General features: G+C 42.0%; 1 long non-coding RNA gene across 1 annotated transcript; it reads right to left on the bottom strand.

Moving 5' to 3' along the window:
• Positions 1–9573: 9573 nt before the first annotated feature.
• LOC137863229 (uncharacterized) lies at positions 9574–17515 on the bottom strand. The gene is made up of 2 exons (XR_011100755.1): positions 17405–17515; positions 9574–16969 (listed from the first exon to the last, which is right to left on the bottom strand). It is a non-coding gene; the product is annotated as an uncharacterized lncRNA (long non-coding RNA).
• Positions 17516–19445: the final 1930 nt, after the last annotated feature.

The following is a 19445-nucleotide window of genomic DNA, read 5'->3' as shown; positions in this document are numbered from 1 at the left end:
CAGTTATTTGTCTATATAACAATGTTTTCTGTCAAGTCAAAAAATTTATTGTTCCTACAGTTTAAACTCTTTCATTGAAAATTCAGCCAAAACTATTCTAAGTCTGACAAAAAGGCCTCTCTGCAAACAACATAGATATCTGCATCAGGTTTTCAATAATATTGTCCCAGATTTACTGCTGACTTTCATTTGTTTTAATATGCTTCCAGATCAAATTTAAAAGCACTTCATATATTTCAAGAGTATTTTAAAGTTGTAGCAGATATATGTTAACAGCATATAAGTACCAAATAAATATATATACATACATGTGTGTATATATAATGCAAATTGTTTTTCATTAACATTACCATCATCTGAGAATTATTTCTCTGCTTCTGGATGTTTATGTTCCAAAGAAGTCTAAGTAAATAAGCACTTTTCAGAATAAAAACAGGCAGGAGTCTTCAGCTGAAGATGCTTAGGCTGATGATGCACATTACAATTATATTTCACCCAAAATTTCGTTATCAGAAATAATAAAATAATTCAGCATTTTAAACAAAAATAATCAGGTTTCTCAATGCCAAGTAATCTTGTATGCCAAACTATTTTCTTGGAGAAGAAAGCCACAACAAATAATCTGAGGATACAAGAAGCTGCACTCCATAGGTTTGAAACATTTTTTTCAGAATGAATTTTTATTCTGAAATTCCTTTTTATTATTATTATTATTTTTTGTTAAGCCTTCTGCCATTCAAAATCTAAGCAAATGGATGCAATCAGCTCAGGAATGATTCCAGGGGATCACGGTTACTCATAGTTTTCTGAAAATATTATAAATTGATAATAGGAAGTATTCATTTATTCATTTATTTGCCAGCAAGCTGGTAAAGTGACAAGACAGAGCTGAGTTTGGGAATATTTACTAGCTGAAGTTTGAAACCAAACAGCAGTAAACAGTGCTTGTGACAGGAGGAAAAAATAAGCTACTATTGATTATTCCCTGTTTTTATACTTTGCAGTTTCAGTTAGGAAGGAAGGAAGGAAGGAAGGAAGGAAGGAAGGAAGGAAGGAAGGAAGGAAGGAAGGAAGGAAGGAAGGAAGGAAGGAAGGAAGGAAGGAAGGAAGGAAGAAAGAAAGAAAGAAAGAAAGAAAGAAAGAAAGAAAGAAAGAAAGAAAGAAAGAAAGAAAGAAAGAAAGAAAGAAAGAAAGAAAGAAAGAAAGAAAGAAAGAAAGAAAGAAAGAAAAGGAAGAAAGAAAAAGAAAGAAAGAAAGAAAGAAAGAAAGAAAGAAAGAAAGAAAGAAAGAAAGAAAGAAAGAAAGAAAGAAAGAAAGAAAAAGGAAGAAAGAAAAAGAAAGAAAGAAAGAAAGAAAGAAAGAAAGAAAGAAAGAAAGAAAGAAAGAAAGAAAGAAAGAAAAAGAAAGAAAGAAAGAAAGAAAGAAAGAAAGAAAGAAAGAAAGAAAGAAAGAAAGAAAGAAAGAAAGAAAGAAAGAAAGAAAGAAAGAAAGAAAGAAAGAAAGAAAGAAAGAAAGAAAGAAAGAAAGAAAGAAAGAGAAAATTAAGAGAGAGAGGACACAGGAGACTGCCCATGGTTGAGGAGTTTGATTGCTCCAGAGGCATGTTGTCCCTGCAACTGTGCAGCTCCTGACCACATGCCAAACTCAATTACTGAGCCTCCCCGTTATCTCCATCGTCTCCAGTGTCAGGAGAAGTGACAGCCATCAGCAAAACCTGCTCGATGTGAAGCCAGGGCAGGAATCTGGCCCTTCGCAGCTCGGAGAGGACAACTTAGTTAACCCGTTGCAGCAGGGCAAAGCACACCTCCCTCAGGTGCTTTGTTAGGGATAATTCCCACCTCAGACACGTATCCAAACAAGAAGTAAGATACTTGCATTATCACACGAGGCTGCCTCACCACTTCCAGCTTTACAACACGCAGAGGTTACAATCTGAGATAACACAAGTACACTGTTTTTCGCTAATCTGAAACTAGTTTCTGAATCACTAAAAAACTACCCTTTCACACTGTAGTCTTTCAAAAACAGAAAACATTCTCGATAAGACATTATTAAAAATGTATAATGTTTTTAAGAGCTAAAGGGAATGGCTTTAAACATAAATATCAACAAGAGGCTCTGCTTTAAGTTCCACAGCTGCAGTTCACATCCATATACCTAGTACCATCCATTCCTTATCATAGCAAGGACCAGCAAAATACCACTGCCTGAACTAAGCATAACTTGTCTTGCAACTTCTGTAAGAGTGAAGATCAATTTTCTCCCTGAGCAGCAGCCTAATTCATCAGCAGAGTGGAGACTCAAATGTGGCAAGAACAAATAGCAGAGAGCAGAGGAGAGATATGGAGAGAAAGAGACGGGGCTGGAAGGAAAATAAAGACAAAGCAATTTGCTAACTAATGCAAGCCGGCGGAGCTCCCAGTTGTGTCACCTGGGCTGGAAGAGGCTGCTCCTGTGCACAGCCCTGGCTGCAGAAAGCCCCTGAATTAAATGGCAGGGCTAGGCTGTGCGATCTTCCCTGCACTAAGGCTTTGGTTTGCCTGGCTGGTACAAACACATCCCTTGTTCTCATTAGCCTATTTTAAGCCGGCTGAAATGAGAAGAGACAGGTATCGCCAACCACCACTCTGAACTGACCTCCATGTGGTGCTGCCAACACAATTTTAAAGGAGATAGTGTAGATGATTACTTAAGTGAATTTACACATGATGGCAAATAACTATGCTTAATAAAACTGAGAGTGCCTTAATGATTTCATTTTGGTGATTTAATTTATAAAAGCAAAGCTTAATCATTTAATAGCATCATTAAGAAAACACCACAGGAAGTTTAGAAATAAAGAATCATCCATATCTCCTGAGAAATGAGTTTTCTTCTAACATTCAGCTCATGACAAAATAAAATGGAAAGCTTACAGCTTCTTAAATAATTGCACTTGAAATATAAGCAATCCCTAAAGAATCCTTTCAGCCTCATCTTCTGCAGCACAGAAGAATTGCATTTCTGTTCACCACAGTGTGAAAGAGGCTTCACAAGTAAGAGACGACACTGGTGATGGGAATGCGTGTATATTTTTTTGGTTAAGGAAGGCTTTGTGAACTAAACACAAATGTCACGGCAATAAAAAAAAAAAAAATGTTTCGAAAGTGGCAGTTTAAAATAAAATCACATTAGAGCACCACAATTGGCAAAGTGACAATGGAAGCATCCTTTACCAGCAAACGCACACTGTGTGTGTCTGTGTGTCCATGAGTGCATGTGCACACACCAGTGTCTGAGTCCCAAATGGAAATCTCCAAGGACTGGATTAACCAAGAGTATGCATTGGGGTAATGGAAAATATGACCTCATTAGCACTAGGTTTGTCATTTGCTCCATAACACAAAAGTAAATTACAATGTATTAATGCAGTTAGTGTTGTTTTTAATGTGCACTGGGATACAATAAAAGTTTTTATTGGGGAAGTGTGATGGCATGTTTTCACTGCAGCATTAGCACTAGTCCTCTGATAGGGCGGCCAGTCATATTACCCAGTGGAACACTCCTATAATGATGTAGTAAAATTTGACTCTGATATAGTAAAATCTGTTTATGGCAAAGTTGCTTTTTCACACAATCAGGCTGGGGCAGGGAGCAGAAAAGATATAGCTAAAAGAATTCTTTTATAACTGTATTTTCATAGAAAGTGCTTCAAAACAAACAAAGGAATATTCCCAGGCTTCAGGCCTGCCTGAAGGAATTACCATGCAATTCTCTCCATTTCCCTTTGTGTGGGTTCTTCCTTCCATCTCTAGGTTTATCATCCAGCAGCTGCCATAAATTAGTGTCCACGTCTCGGTGAGAGAGCCTAAACAGGAGCATTGTAATTTAACACACTTTTAATGGGCTTGTCGCAAAGTTTTGCATGTACAACCCAGCCCACGTAAAACAACCCCGGGCGCACTTGATGCTTTAGAAAGGCAAGGTGATGGAGGAGGGCAGGGGGTGGGGAGGGACCCGTCACTTATTGAACACAGAGCTTGCTTGTGTTTGCTACAGTGCTGGCAGCCTGCACCCTCCTGCCCACGCTCCTTTATTACATTACTAACAACAGGTTTGTGGGACTAATGAAGGCTTGCAGGTGCTTCCCACATTGCTATTTGAAAGCTATGCTTTTGCCTTTCACTCTTTCCTAACTGGACAAAGAAAGCTTCATGCATTTAAACTCATTCTCATTGGTCTCCTCACTAGTAGCTATCAATGGCCAACACAGGCAAGTCCAACTCCCCATGACCATCAAACGACTCTCCACTACTCCCTCTACTTCCAAACTCTCATCTCTTATCTGGTTTCAAAACCTAGGTTGAGCCTGGGCTTCTGCAGCAGCAGCTAGGTACAGACCAAGCCTGGGTGAAGGTACCAGCCTGAACCATGACTGCTGGCTGTTTTGCCTTCAGAGCCCTAGGAAGCCACTCTTGCTGCTGCCGTGACCCAGGGAGATGCTGGTGACTGGGCTGGCAGCTATCATGGGGTGAAAGCAGTGGCTCATTTCATCAGCAGTTGTCACCGTCCCCATCCCTCTTCCAAAAACTAGCAGAGGTTTAACCCAAGAGCTCAGATCCCATCTGCTTCCTCTCTGCTCTTTCTCCTTTCTCTTCCCCTCCCTGTTCCAACTTTTCATTTTGGGGAGGTTTTTTTGGGGGGAGGGAAGGGGGAAATAAACTGAGTTTTGCTTTTCCTTCTGATATTGAACCAGCTCAAACATCCCTTTGGACGGATATATGAGAACAAGAGCCAGAAATTAAAATTTGCTAGGATGAAGCTATGAGAGCTATTCATTAAAACAAAACAAAGCAAAGCAAAAAGATAGAAAGTCCTGAAAAAGGCTTTGTAATGAATGGACCCAACTAGCCTGTGCCTGTGGCTCACTTGCTAGTCTAGTGACAGTAGTTGAAAGTTATTTATTTGTTTGTAATATACTTTTCTACCGGAACACTTTAGTAATAAAGAGACATGAGGGGAGACACATTAGAAAGTGTGCCATACATCAAAATGAAAAGTACCACATAAGCTACATGATAAACGTAGGATAAAATGTACTTTGTTTTCCACAAGACAAAGCAATAAGGAAAATGCTGTGTCTGAAGTAATTCTGAGCTTGGAACTTCTGCTGGTTATTTATTTTTATTAAGCAAATATACAACCCTGTAAATGTACCTGGTGCTAACTAAACAAGAATAACATGCAGTGCTGATTGGGAAAAGTTCAGAGCCCAACCTGGACAAGATGACGTCCAGGACAGGCAAAACAAAGGACTATGATTCAGGAAAGTATTGAGAGGTTTTAGGTGAAAACCCTCAGAATTTATAAAAGAAGCAAATAACGGGGCTATTGAAACTCCACATAATCATTAACAGGTATAAACATATCTCCTTCTTAAACACTCTCTCCTTCCCATTTATTGATTTATTCCCCAGTGGCATATTGTCTAAATCCTACACTGCGAGTCCCGAAGCAAGGACAGCCTTTGTGTTATTTGTACAGCGCTTAGCACAGCTCGGCCCCGATCTTTCACCAGGGGCTCTTCTATTTCTTTTGCCAGCATTGCTAGTATAATGAGCAGAGCTGAAGATGAGAGCAAGGGAAGAAAAGCATCTGCAAGACAAGAGTCAACAAAATCTGAGGGTGACACCAGAGGACTCTAGGCGGGAAGCGAGAGAGGAGGAGGAGGAAGAAAGAGTTTCTGTGGGGGCAGAGACAGTGATTATCTGACTCTCTTACTTATTTGCTTAGGAGCTCTTGCAGTTTTACTTGAAAATGCACAAGGAGAACAGAAAAGAAAAAAAAAAAAAAAAAGTTATTTTGACTTACAAAAGCAAGGAAAGGTCATTAGGAAGACTTGAGAACCAATAAAGCTCTTTAAATCCTTCCTACTTGTAATGCATAGAGCAAAGCTTACAGGAAAGCTGCAGCTAAGAAAATTACAAATGGTAATGCTATTATTTGGCATATAGTTGCCAAAGGCATTCAATATAAAGATTTTACAGAGGTGTCAACTGATATATAGCAAACACACAAACAGTCTCCAGCACTGTAACATATGCAAGGAGAGCTGAGGCTAAATATTAAGCATATGAATTATATATTCTTGCAATGCAAGGCTGAGAAAATGCTTGCTGTGCACCATAGTTAAAATGAGCAATAAATACCAGGGTTAATGCTGGCAATGTCTTGTTGTGGAAGGTTCCTCCAAGCCCCCCTCTCCCAAGTTTGGGTTTCAAACCATTTTCTGCTATGTTGGATAATGAAGTGATTAGACTGCTCCTTTCTGAGACTGTTACATATTTAAAACAGGTTCCACCGCTGCCTCGTTTTAAACATCAGAACCTGTTTTGGGCGCCAGAAAGGTGAAACATGAACATCAATAGCTTTTTCCTGCCAAGATAAGAGCTTGCTGCAGAGGCCAAACATATGTCTTTTTTTCCTTCCCTGAGGAGGTTTCTGGATAAGGAAGAGGTGTGTCTGTACCTGAGCTGCTTAAAATGGCTCAGCCACATATGGGCCTTTTGTAAACTTCCCTTTGCTCTTTCTCCACGGGGCAGGGAGATATTTTGTCCTCAGAGCTGTTACCATCTGGGTTTCACAAGCCTGAGCTGCCTGAGGTCAGCCTCACTGGCTAAAGGGATAAGGGTTGGACCCTCGTGGTAAGTGAAAGCAATGGTAGGGGGCTCTGTGAGGAAGGCTCACCCAGAGGCCTACCCCTTGAAAGCAGCAGCAGGATTTTCCCAATAAAACACGAGGTGCTTCGTTGCGACCTGACTGCCAGCAGCAGTCAGGTGAGGGAGGTGATAGCAATCCAAATGTGCTGCCACGTGTCAAAGCAAAACCCCCGCACCAGGTCACGCAAAGCAAGGCCTAGCTTTGCCTGCCAGCTAAGGCCATGCCACTGCGGCCTCTGATGCCGAAGCGCTGGCAGCGCTGCCTGCGCCCGACAGGACAAGGCGCGGCTTTGTATTCAGCAAGCTTGCCCAAAAGGCAAATTAGTTCTTGCAGCTCAAGTTTAATGAACAAAAAGTGCTCGTAGTAACCAGACCCTTCCCTCCCTCTGACAAGGTGGGGTAGTGTCAGGGCAAACTCAGCTGGGGCCTGGAAGAAAGATTTGCCTTGTGTTTTGCTCTGCTTGAGCGACTCCGTGCAACCGAATGCAGGTCTGATCCACCCTTGGCTGCCTTCCCCTGTGGTCTCTGCAGAGCAGAGAGACACCTGAGACAGCCTGCCACCCGGCTGCTGGCTGCCAGCCCTGGGACACTCTCTAGAGAGACAGCCATAGCCCAAAACCTCTGCTTTCCTGCCGAGATTGCTTTCCATCCTTTCCGTTTTGCCACGTGAAGCATGCAGAGCTCTGCCCTTTCTAGTGCCGTCCCTGCACGCTAGATGTCTGCTTGTGCCCTGAAATCACAGCCTCAGAAGCACCAGGAAATATATAACAATATATAGCAATTCGTGTAACTCCAGAAACTCAGTCAGAGTGTAAAAAGAGGCAGTATTTCATGTTTACTTCTTCAAACTGCACGTCACCAAAACCAGCACGCCTTCGCATGACCCTTATGCTGCAAAGACTAATGGGGATTCACAGCTGTGTCCAGGGATGGTGGGCGTCAAGCTGCAGGGTGACTTCAGCTTCACCCTTTCTTATACATTTTAAAGGCCTTAAGTGTGGTCTGGCCATATGTGTGCAGCCAATCCCTCCCCAGGCACTGAAATACAGCCGCCTTTAAAGTGGAAACAGCAGTAAGAGAGCACAGACCTGGATAGACACAGGAAATGACCCCAAAAATGCAGGGAGTTTTGGATAGCAAAAAATGATGGTTGCTTTGCAGGATTTTGGCTCCAGTGAGGAGCCAGGGCTCCTAAATCTTTGCAATCAGCACCATCCAATTTTTAAGCAGTTAGGCACTGACAAATAAATGCACCATTTAACTGCCTCTTATTGAAATTAATAGGAATGAATCATCCTGGCATTTTTGAAAAATCTATCCTAAGCAGCTTAGGTACCTAAATATCTTCAGCATAGACCAAAGTAACTTTTCAAGTGCTAGTTAGAGCCTGCTTTCTAATGTGTCTCATAGCACTAAATCACATGTAATGAATGGGGTTTTTAATGAGGGTGAGAGGATGGGGCTTCAGCTGCCAAATCCCCCCTCACCTTGAACAGAGTGTGGCAGTAACTGTGAAGCTTGCCTTCCCTTGGCCAGCTGAAAGTCGAGCACAAATGTTGCACCCCAATTCCTCCAGCCTGTCTGGCAAGGTTGCATGCACATTGCTTCCATCAAGCCCTGGATTCATGATGTTTCCCAATGCATTTTTTTTTTCCTGAGACTCTGAGCATGCAGAAGCACCAGATGCCTCCTGGGTGGGTTGCACCAATATCCAACATCCTCTCTGCTGTATCACGGCAAACTGCAGCACTCCCTGGCACCCAAAAAGTGACAAACAGGGGCTTTCTTCACACAGGCTCCCTCCTATTTGTCCATTGAATTCATGATGTGCTCAAAATAGCCCACCAGCTCCATGCTAAAGAGGCAGAAGATGCTCTCTCGAGGACATCCAGCCACCAAAAATTCAAACTGCTGCAAGCATAGAGGTTGGAGGCAGACAGAAAGGGGCTGCTGGAGAGAGAAAGAGTGGCTGAATTACTGCTGCGGTCATGAGCTTGTTCTCAGCCAAAGGCTTTAGTCCATCAGAGTTGCTGTGAGAAGAGAAGTGAAGGGAAGGCATTTGGGAATGCTTTGCATCCTTTTGTGTTTGATTTTGGATGGCTTGGGAGGCACAGCACATTCAGATCCCAATGTCATTGTTTAAGGGGTTGTTTGTTTTCATTCCCCTCCTCCCAACACAGAAAATTAAATTTGGCACACAGAGACCGGGCACTGATGACTCTTCAGGGATATATTTTTATTACATTTAGGGGACAGTCAAAATAGTTTTTGACATTATTTTATTCTAGGAATTATAACCAAAATCCTAAGGGACGGAGACATGCAAAGCCCACTATAAAGCAGTGGGAGATGCTGATTGCCCAAGGCTCCTTTGAAATCCCAGATTATGTTATGGATATAGTCACACAATTGAAAGTGATCCATTTACCACAGTTTAACCAGTTACTGCCTGCCAGATGAGGCGTGGGAACTGCTTTCATGGTCAAAGAAAATGCGTTAGCTCACAAGAGGTGGTGCTTTAAGAAAGTGTGCACGGCTGCTGTGGCTCAGCTGTTGGGTGGTAGCTCCTCCAGCCACCGTGATTCAACCATCGCAGCCATGTGCCTGCAGCTCATGGCGAGGAGTTATTATATTGCTGGGATGTATCGCAACAGCACTTCTAAGCTTCCAGCATGTGGTGGCCTCAGTGCGTCTGCTGCGTGCCTGCAGGTATGGTTCCTAATGCTGAAAACAGACTATAAAGGATGAATGAAACAAATCAATGTGTAAAGGGCAGAATAACGCTAAGTACAGTGAATAATAGGTAAGTAACACATGTTTTCTGAAACTGCTGGATGTCCAGAATTGAGATTCTTTACTGCATTTGAGGGACAGGGAGAATTGCTCCATTATAGACTTAGAAACATTTGTTATTGTAGGATTGCTCATTCAGACTCATTGCAGACGTACTTTGGGGAACAAAATAACACATGCCCAAATCTCAGCTGCTATTTGCACATGGTTGCTACTCTGCCTGTGCAAAAATTCTCCATATGTAAAAAATTCAAAAAACGTAAAGCATGAAGGTATCTGTCTTTGAGAAACACGCTTTGTTTCTCATTTGGAAAATCTAAAACAAACTCCCCATATTTTTGGCCCAGGAAACTCAGCTGGCTACTTGAATTAAACTGGCCAGTTACATCTTTTCCACAGCTCTGTATGCAGTTAATAATAGCACTACTTTGAAGTTAGCCAATTCCTTTCCTCTGACAGTCTCACAGTGCTTTCGAAACACAGCTAACTGTTATTATTCCCATGCACTGGCCCAGGATAAACCATGAGAAAGTAAATGATTTGCTGAAGGCTAAGGAGAGGCAGAGCCCAAGTTTCTTGTGTCCCAGCCTGTTCCTGTAGGTCAGTGACATTCAATTTGGGGGGTCCTAGAGTGCAATATATTTCTTTAAGTAGAAGACATTTGAAAGCTATTTAGCCTGGTCCTTCCTTTATCACCTGGCTATTATGGGATTAAGTTTGAGACATCCCCATCTCATATGGCCACATAGTAGACACTTGCCCCATGCTTGTTGTGTGAGAGGAGTTGCTGTGGAACTCAGAAAAAGGAAAGCAGAAGGAGTTGACATGAGTATCACAAAATCTGGCCTACCGCTCAGTCTGTACCCAAATCCAAACATCAGGCAGAAAACAGGGCTGCAGAGAGCAGGCTGCGAGTGGGATAAATTGTTGTGTAGGGCTGGGAGCTATAGATATGGCACTTCTGTTCTTACTAATACACCTGCCATCATTCACCGTGTTCATTATCACAACAGTTCTTGTATTTTTATTCATCAGTGAGAGCAAAATGACCGAGCCTCTTGATGCCTTTGTCTGTGAAACACTTTTGTCTGCTGTTTTTGTATCACCTTTGCCATCGCAGCTGTGAAAAATCACCTTGTTAATGTTACAGTGCTTGTTCTTGTGGCCTGGGGTGATCCCTTGTAGACTGGTGGGCAATGCTCACATAACTATAATCCGCCACATTTTCATGCAATTAGTATGCAGCAGAATTGTCCTCAGATACTCACACACATGCAAAAAGATTAAATAAGACCCATTTAGCGTCACGAATCGTCCTGTTAGGAGTTAATGAGGTCTGGTAGGTTGCCAAAGTCCAACACAGAGAAAGCTCAGGCAGGCCAGGAGGGGGAAAAGGAGGAGCTGCTGGGTTCAGCCAGATAGACCTTGAAGTGCAACAGCTGTGCCTTGTCTTTGAGGAGAGGATCAAGTAGAGAATATGAGATAGGCAAACGTTGGCTTAAACTTTCTTCTCTCTTTGATTGTCCTTGGACATCTGCCTCATCTCCTGTCAAGAATGTTTGGCAGCTGTGAGCCCAGAATAACACTGCTGCTCAGCCAGCCCGCTATCGCAGTCCTCTAATACTTTAAGCCAACTAGTCTGTGCTGTGTGCCTCGACCGATCCTGAACTATGCTAATGCCTTGAGCTAACTAGGCTTTCTAACAGCCCATGAAATACATAGAAGTGGGATCTGTGGTTTATTTTCCTCACGTGCTAATTGGCTTTAATTGTTGGCCAATTGGATTTCAAGTTTAGAAAAGGGTGCCCCAGACAAAAGGAAAAGTGTTAACTTAAGACCGTGGGAGAGACGGGCCATTCTGTTCAGTTTCTAATGTAGTAGACTTTATGCAGATGCATAAGTCTCAGGGCAATGACTGTCCTAGAAAGATTTCTCAAGCATAACCAATGCAGTTTCCTATAAGATATATGCTTCTATATAGGGTGAATGTCATTAACGCTCAGCTATTTGCTGGAGTGTAAATTTCCATCTTTCTGAACCAAAGTGTTTGTGCTCATTTTGCCTCAAAAATAAAGGGGTAGGTAATAGGAATGAATACCAGGTAAATTCTGATAGTTTAGCTGGTAGCTATATAGAACTAGAAGTACTTCTGCAAAAGCTCCATTTTGCCCCCATAACTACGGCGACAGAGTAGGAAGGAAGGCTTCCATCCTATACATATCTCAACTGTTGCTTAACTGAAACAAGCCCTCTCCAAATAAGAAGGGCACTTGGGTTCTGCACCCATGCTGCCTCTGAGCAGGGTATGACATTATAAGAATCATTCTTTGGTGACACCAGCTCTATTACCACTGCATTTCTATTTATTTCAAATGAGTTCATGGGAAGAGAATCAAGCCATGTAAATACACCTGTGAGATCAACCAGCACAAGTGACTTCTGAGGAATCTTTAATGTACTTATCCCCCCAGTATCTCTGGTAGATAAGGTAGTGCTATTCTCTGTCTTTTGCTGAAGGCACAGAGGGGGAAATCATCAGAGGTAGCTGGGATCATAAATACCTATGAACATATGTACTAGAAAGACTGAAAGCCAGCTTTTCAAAACTAAAGTAATAGGATTTGGGCACTTAACCTGCTTAAGCACTTGTAAGAACTTGCTGAAGAACTACAGAAAACTTGATCATATGTGATTTGCCTTGGTCACATCAGCTTGCAGAGTGGGAGTCTGTGTTCTAAAACCCAATGATAGGAATTTAGTGCCATTACGACCCAGCCAAGCTCCTGAGAAAAATCTCAAGTAAATCCTCATCATTACATAAAACGTCTACAAATAGCAACAGATTATGGCATTGCAAAGATACACTGACTGGCAGTAGTTTTCCTCACTCTGTTTCATGAAGGGTGTCCTTTAAACAAAACTCCATTCAAGATATTTTCACTTATTCAGCCAATTTTTTGCTGATGATCCATGGAATTTGTGTACAAGCCACACCAAAAACAAGGTTAAGCAATAAAGGTGTTTAGGCATGTGCCCATTAAAACTTACAACTTACAAAGCTTAATGAAGTTTCCTCTGTCCTTTGAGCCCTAAAGCAGCAGACACATCTCTGATGCCTCTATCCCAGTAGTCCAGCACCTGCCTTTACTGGAGCAAACACAAAATTGTTCTTCAAGCCTAGATCTGACGACATGAACCCTTAGGTCTCAGTCTCTAATGTTGTGCCTCATTGTTTTGAAATGTTCAGCTAAGTGTTTCCCACTCAGGTGCATCTTACTAACTCCAGATGGGACCAGAGCTGAGAACACCAGACCAGCACACAAAAATGTTCTAGTAGTAGTTCCAGCTGGGACAAGAAATGGAAGTGTTGTAAATTTCATGACTCATTGTCCTAACAGTAGCATGGATAATTTGGATAAATTCAGACACTAGGCAACCTTATCCAAGTCAAGCTTGAGCTGTGAACATTCTGATCCCTTTCTTTGTAATAACGTTTTTAACAACAACAAAACAAAAAGGATCCTAGTTCCATCCTATCTCCTTACCCTATGTAAACTGCTTTAACAAAAGCAAAACCAGAGAAACTATGCAGGGCGGTGACAAGTTCACCAGATTCCTCTGTTAAATCTTCTTCTTAGTGATAATATCAAGTTCTTCTCCAGGAAACAAGATATTGCCTCCTGGTGTACAACGCACCAGTGGGAAACATACTTGCAAAAACCTCCAGCTACAGTGAATCTGACCTGGAGCACTTGTACTCAAGGGCAAGACCTGCGATCAGTCTCCTCAGCAATTCAGAGACACCAAGGGATTAGCACGGAGGGACTCTGCTGGCTTCCACACAGCCACATGCAAAGCCCCAGCTCCCTGCTCCTCCCTGCAGGCAGTATTGTCCACTGGCATCTTGCCTTCTCTGACAGCATTCACAGGAGGTAAATGCTGCCTGTAGGAACAAACTGTCCCAACTGGACTCTTTGCTTCCCTTTCAAGTCATATCTCCTTCCTCCAAGAGCATCTCACCATCAGCGATGTGAGGAAAACATGGTAGATAGCAGCTGTGGAGCCAAGACTATCGCAACACGCTTCCCTGCCTACTGTATTTTCACGTGGGGTTGTCCCACTTGGGGTCCCTTTGTGTCCTACGCTGCAAGTGATCATACGGCCATCACCGAGGAAAGCTGGACACTAGACACCTTCTGCAGCTAGTCAACACGTCTCTGGGCTTTGTCAGGAGGGCTAACTGAGGGCTGATGCCAGTCACCTGCTCTCGCACAGCAGTGAAGTGTGCCGCTTTCTAGCGCTCAGCGATTCCAGAGAAGCTGCAAGTGGATGCGAGTGGCAGATGCTAACAGACACCAGAGAGCTGAATCGCCAGCCCTGCCTCTCACTGACAAATTGCACCTTCACTGCAAACATCTCTGAGCGTAACTTATCTCCCGATCGCAGCGCCGGCCGCCCCTCTCTGCAAAGGCAGCGTCCTTCCAGGTGGATTATTTTCCACTCAGAGACTGATGCCTGCAACAGCAATCTTGAAAGTCTCCTGCTATCTGCTTCTCACTCTTCACAAGACAAGACAAGACCACCCAGTGATTCGCCTGAAGAAATATTACACCAGCCTGTGGGCCGGCATGCCTGAAATTGGCCGAGGGAGCATATCGACAACGAGTTACCCAGCTTAGAAAACACAAGGGGATTAATAACTTGGACAGTGTGCTGGATAAAAACTAAACTCAGAAACAATTCCACATCCAAACCCCATCAGAATTTTAATCTTTACAGACTTTTAGCTCCATAGCCCAATAAATCCTTTCCATAGTGACTCATTGTTACCCTGATCTTCCTTATAAAACACACGGTGCAAACAGTGTAACATTTTCCTTTCTTATTGCTCTCCTTTGTAAAACCATCTTTCCTTGTATCTCACTGCCATTTGCCTGTTAGTCATGGGCTTCACTCCTGAATGAGCCACTTAAGAAATGTTACACTGATGTCAAATTGATACATGTCTTGTGAATACCTTATACTTTCTCTTTATTTAATGTGAAAGGGTGCTGTTCAGAACTGATCAAAAATTGGGGACTTTTTAGTGAAAACTTTCAGATGAAATGCAGTTTTTCTACCAAAAAATAAAAAAAAATAAAAAAATAAAATAGCCTTTAGCAGAAATTAGAATATAAGAGTTCACCCAAGGCCACAAACATTTAGTGTTTCAGATTTTTCTTTTCTTTTGTTCCTCTTGGAGAAATTGAAATTCCTTATAGAGGACATTATTTACATTTCTTAAGAAACCCTCCAAACACATTTTCTAAAGAATTCTGCTGCCAGATCTGGTAAGCTGCAAGCACAAATCCGTGTGTTTTGCTTGTGAGCCTGGTAAAGTGTTTTCCCAGATAGTTCAAACCTGGGAGCCCACATCGATAAATCAGCCATGGAGGAAGAGCGGACAGATTTTTTCACAAGTTCTGAGCAGGCAGAGTTGCAACAATGCGAATGAAGAACAAAAATAGTATTGTCCTGTGAGTTAGCTATCTGTCTCAGGCCGCTCCCTACCCCTCCACAGGATATGAAAAGTCCACAAAAGAATTTATGAAGCTGATTTCTCTACTTTCATTGCCTTTTCAGCATCAACATGCCCTTGTTGATGCCATGGTAAGTGAATCACAAACAAATCAAAGTTTCTAATTTAATCATCAAGCAAGAACATTAAGACGTTGTTGTAGGGCTCCAGGAGAAATGCAGGGCAAACCCTGAAGTCCTGGCTGGAGCAGCGCAGCAAGGTGTGGAGCCCTGAGCACATGGGCAGCCTCATGAACCACCATATGATTCCCCTCCCCTTCCCTCCCCGAACTCTAAGCAGTCAGTTTACATCTTGAAATTTAGCCTTGAACACATAACAGAGTCCTTGACCACTCTCCTATAGAAAACATAATCCTGCTTATTTTAGCAGATGTTCATTTTTCCTTTAAAGTGCACCTATTCTATCTTCTTTCTGTTTAGGGTATTTTTCCTAAGCACCACGTTATTGTAGGTTTAGGCTGAGACATGAGTCAACCCTTTCTTTTAAAGCAAACTGATTTCTCCACTTCTTTCCCTGTGATATCTATTTTGGAGGCTCTCAACTCCCTGGTGGGTCACTGGGACATCCCGCAGCCTCTTTATGGCTGGTGGTCTGCAGGAGGGAATAGGATTACATATCTCAGCAGCCAATGGTGTTGCCAGCAGGTTCAATAAACAGGCTTAAAAAAAAAAAAAAAAAAAAAAACATACACAGCATGTCCTTCTTACTCTGCTTTGCGTGGTGTGACTGAACCTGCAGAGCCAGTGGGAGCAAGCTCTATAGTGATAACGGTCACCGTTGACTTTCCCTTTCCTGATTTCACCTCTTTCATTATGTTGGAGAGCTTTGTTCCAGACCAGGAGATTATGCAACGGGCTGAGGAGGAGATGTGACTTCAGTGAGATATAGCGCACAAAAAAGTGTGACAAATTGCAATGACAGGGGCTCCGATGGTAGCTTGTGATGGAGTGAAATTAAATCCCTAACCAAACAATACAGCATTATGCTATATTCTATAGGCACCCTTGTTGAGGGTAGATTGAGAGAAAAAGAGACGGGCAAAAAGAAAGATGCACACATACTTTCCCCATCCTTGTTCCCAGCTAGCCCTTTCCCCCAGTATCAGCTTGGGAGTAAACAAGAAAAAACAATAAAAAAATAAACCTTAATGCTTGGGTGCTGAGCAGGGGACTTGGGGAGAAGTGTCACAGGTGGAGGTAATGCCCAGTGGACACCCACAGATCGTGGTGCTCTGCTCAGACAGCCGTGTGGCCTTGTCACTGCCTGTCCCCATGCCTCCACACACAGCCTCTCTGGTCATTTGCCCTCCTTCCTAATTAAAGTGCTCCCCGAGGAGGACTGGCTTGGAGGATGTATGTACACCTTTGTATGCTCCACACTTCCTTGAGCAGTACCGCAGGGCGATCCTGATGGCTTTTTTCATGCTAAATAACTGACCTAGCTGGCCTTACTGCCCCATTCATCTCTTCTACATAAACAAACTATTCATTCTCCAAGGAATAGGTGCATCTGTTCGCCCAGGCCCGGCTCCTAAGGGAAGCCAACAAGAGACTTGACACTGTTTAAGGAAGAAGGGAGCACAACATGCTGTTAGAGCAGCAATGCTGTCCTGGGGCCATCCAGGTGTTAAATCACTCAGTGGCCTCTACAGGGTCCGGAGCCAAACACTGAAACAAAAGGCAAAAACAGGGATGGAGAGCGCCAGATATCACAGCTCGCTCTCCCTCTGCTTCTCTTTTGCTTGCTAAGGTTTTCGGGAGCAGTATATTGCCAGGACGGAAAATGAAGTTGACTCTCGGAGGCTAGGAGCACTCAACACGACGGCAAGCTTTATGAGCTGGTCAGCACCACTAATGTTCTCAGAGTAACACTCTTGTGGGACTCCTGAGCTCAGTTTGCCCTGGAAAGAAACAATAGTTCAAGCTGTGAAATGTTTTACATTCAACTTCCACCTCTCCCCCCTTCTCCAGTGGAGTTGCCATGAGCCCAGACTTTAAAAACATTTCAGACTTAAAAGGTTAAGATTTAAGTGCTGCTGATTTTATCTGGGCTTTTAACTAACATAGGCAGGTGGATTAGAGATATGTGTACAATCTCCACTCTAGACACTTGGGTAAATATGCACAAGTGCTGAGTGAGCCAAGGAAGGAATCTGATGTTATTGTCTATTAATTTGAAAGCAGAGATTAAAGAAAGTGCAGAAATCAGTAGTGTAAATATCAAAAAGGATTTCCATTTATATGTAAGAACATTACTCTAGCAGTCTGGCTATTTCAAATAACATGAAAGCTTTTTTTTTCTGAAGAAAAAGAAGTGTGAATTTGTTTAAATTTACATATTTTCTTCTCCCTTTGTTTGCAGGAATGGTCACCATGCTTGCAGTTAGGAAGCAGTTTGCTTGACAGGGCTGGGTTTTGTTCAGGGCTTGCATTTTCCAGAGGACCTGAAAACAGTAAAAGTATTTCATGAAGTTGCATGACAAGCAACTAGGCTGGGATTTCCCCTTCTTGCATTCTTTTTTTTTTTTTTTCCCAGTAATATTGTGATTATTTTTTTCCCTTTTTATTTTTACTGCACAACAGCTTGAAAACAGAGTCTGATTTTCTACTACTGCTTTTGTTATTCAGAAATACTCATGAAAATTTGGCAGAAATAATATGCAGGTGATGGGGCATTCAAAACCATTTTGGCTGTGGTTATTAGTTGAGTCAGTGATGTGGCTGCCTACCCAGCTCTATGGTATTGCTTCTGCCTTCTGCTTGGATGCCTACAACTAATTTTTTTTTAATAAATTGTGGATAATAAATAGTGAATATCATCAAAAAACAAATGAAGTGGCTGCACTTTCTCTTAGGAAAGAACAAAGAAATGTATCTAATCCATTAATACAGCCTATGTTTTTAGTACTACATGGAACAACATTTTCTCTAGAATTGGAATTAAGTTGTGTCTGAACATGATAGGTGCTCTTTAAAAGCATACTTTCAGTTAAAATATCAATGAATTCTCTACTTTTATGAAAGCTTTACAAATTCCTGAAGGTCATCTGAATACTCAAAAATAATGCATAATATGACCCCATGAATCAAATAGGCCAAGCTCAGCACTTTTTATTAGCAGAAATATTCATGAATCTTTTATCCTTCTCAGTCCACCAGCTCTTATTTTCACCCTGTTCTCTCTTTAATGCAACATTTCATAGGAATGCCAAGAAAAAGGAACCCAGCTTCAGGTTTAATTGCTAATATTTCTAAATTTAGTCAGCATAAAATCCATCTGAGGCTCCAAAGATTTTCCCTGTAATCTGTAGAACCTGAGTTTGAATCTAGCCCAAGAGAGCACGACAGCAAATAAATACCATCTGATCTCCACAGAAATCTGACATGAGTTCAACTGTTTTCTACCTTGCTACAAGTATATCAGAGTTGATTTCCCAATGCAATGCTGTAGGGGAAAAAAGTCAATTAAAATGCAACTGTCCCAATTTCAGGGAAAGTCACTGATCAGCAGGAATCACTATACATGTGGTTATTATATGTTTCTTCCTTTCTCTTTTGCATTAAACAGGCCAGTATGATGTTCTTGTGCTGCCTTGCTTCATGACTCATGTAACAGCGGACAAACAGCAGTCCTATGAGCCAAATGACCCCAGTTTTCCATGCAACAGTGTGGCAATTGCTGGACTCTGCTTGTTCTTCCTGTCTTTCTCACTTGTTTCTGTGACCATTATGGGTATCACACTTAAAACTCAGCAATATTTGGCTGAAGGCACACAGTATGGATTTGTCAGTTTTGTTACATACCAACAATTTCCTTTTAGTGTAGTTGAAAGGGGATTAGGCTAGACAGAAAGAACTAATCGTGGATGCTAGAAACCAGCCACATTTGGTTATCATTTTGCCTGACCTAATCATTCTTTACTTTGGACCATGCAAGGGTCTTATGGAAGATTTCAAGTTTTAACAACCAAAGAAGAAGTGAAGCTTTTCCAGTTCTCTTTCTCTAGCAGCTGGTATCACAGCTCTGCCTATATAGTTATTAACCTTGGCAAATTGTCCTAACTATCGCTAGCATTATATAAATGTACACAACATTATCTTACTGAAGGTTGGATTTACACATTCTTATGCAGCAGCTACTTGATTTAAATAGAAAGTTTTCAATATTTCAGTGAGAAAGGCTCCAATCCAACAATGATTTAGTCTGGAGCAGATTTTGCTCAAGATTATATATTTTTGTTTGTCAGATAATTTTGCAGCAAACATTTGGGGAAAAAAAAAAATATGTAAAAAACTCCAGTTTCCACCCAGTTCTAATCTTAAATATCTGTAAAGCACAAAGGACTCTCCCCAGTGAAACACTTAATGTATCAGTTC

Source organism: Anas acuta, chromosome 12, assembly GCF_963932015.1.
Source record: "Anas acuta chromosome 12, bAnaAcu1.1, whole genome shotgun sequence".
NCBI lineage: Eukaryota > Metazoa > Chordata > Aves > Anseriformes > Anatidae > Anas > Anas acuta.
Note: the sequence above shows the minus strand (reverse complement) of the source record. Positions and strands in the feature narration are given on the sequence as shown.